The sequence below is a fragment of the Otolemur garnettii genome, unplaced genomic scaffold (genome assembly GCF_000181295.1).
Source record: "Otolemur garnettii isolate 467f Iridium unplaced genomic scaffold, OtoGar3 scaffold00142, whole genome shotgun sequence".
NCBI lineage: Eukaryota > Metazoa > Chordata > Mammalia > Primates > Galagidae > Otolemur > Otolemur garnettii.
In genome coordinates, this window is record NW_003852537.1 from 304699 (window position 1) to 306042 (window position 1344).

The 1344-nt window shown below is 47.3% G+C and overlaps 1 pseudogene; it reads right to left on the bottom strand.

Annotated features, from left to right (window-relative positions):
• Positions 1 to 856: 856 nt before the first annotated feature.
• Positions 857 to 965, bottom strand: LOC111728179 (annotated as a pseudogene).
• Positions 966 to 1344: the final 379 nt, after the last annotated feature.

Sequence of the window (1344 nt, forward strand, 5' to 3'; positions counted from 1 at the left end):
AAAGAAAAGATGAGATGGCCTAAGACCAAGCCGTGAGGAACTCCAACATTTAGAGGTCAGCTGGAGAATAAGCTGCCAAAGGAGAAGCCAGAAAGCTAAGAACAAAATTAGGAGAATGTAGCATCTGGAACCTAAAAGAAAAGAGCGTCCCAACAATGAAAGTGTAAGTTAGGCTGAATGCTGCAGAGAAATGAAGACTGGGCTAAGTGTGCATAGGATTGAATACTGTAGAGGTCACTGGTAACTTTGTCCAGACTATTTGCAATGGATGCTCAGCCCAGGAGTATGCTTGTGGTGAGCTGAGGATGAATGAGAAATGAGGCAATGAAGGCAGTGAAAGTGGTCAAGGCATTGGGAATCTTGGTTTGGGATTGGGGCATAGAAAGCTGGGGCAAGAGTGCAAGAGAATATAGAATCCAGACATTTTTGTTGAGAGGAAGTAGGATTTACTGGTGGATATGAATAAGGAGGGACAGCACAGAGGAAGCCTTCATGAGTACAAGGTCCACCACTTTTCCAGGGAGCCACATTTGAGGGTGTATTTGACCCCATCAGCCATCTAGGATGAGCTGCTTCTCAGCCACCATGTCTTCAAACTCATCCACATTAACTTTGGTAAAGCCCCACTTCTTTGAGATATGGATCTTCTGGTGGCTGGGGACCTTGAACTTGGTCTTGTGCAGGGCCTCAATTACATGCACTTTGCTTTGCAGTTTAGGGCAGATGTACACAATGACTTGGCCAATGTGAACCTTGGCCACATTGCCCAGGGGCTTTCCAAAGGTACTGCACATACCTCTCTGGATCCTAGACTGGGGACAGCACAAGGTCTGACACATGAACATAGATTAGAAAGGACTGTTTCCAACGTCCCTTAGAGAAACCCATACAAGCAACAGGCTGCATACACTACCAAGGAGGCTGCTGTTTGTAGCTATTACCAAATATTTGGTTTTTGATGGAAGCCTTCCTTAGATGATAATGGGAAGGACAGGACAATGCCTGTGGCTCAGTGGGTAGGACACCAGCCCCATCTACTGAGGGTGGCAAGTTCCAACCTGGTCCCAGCCAAACTGCAACAAAAAATAGCTGGGTGTTGTGGTAGGCGCCTATAATCCAGCACCTCGGGAGGCTGAGGCAAGAGAATCACCTAAGCCCAGGAGTTGGAGGTTGCTGTGAGCTATGATGCCACAGCACTCTACCGAGAACAACAAAGTGAAACTCCATCTCAAAAAAAGAAAAAAAGCCTCAGCGCCTGTGGCTCAAGTGGCTAAGGCACCAGCCACATACACCTAAGATGGAGGGTTCTAATCCAGCCTGGGCCCGCCAAAAACAACAAGGACA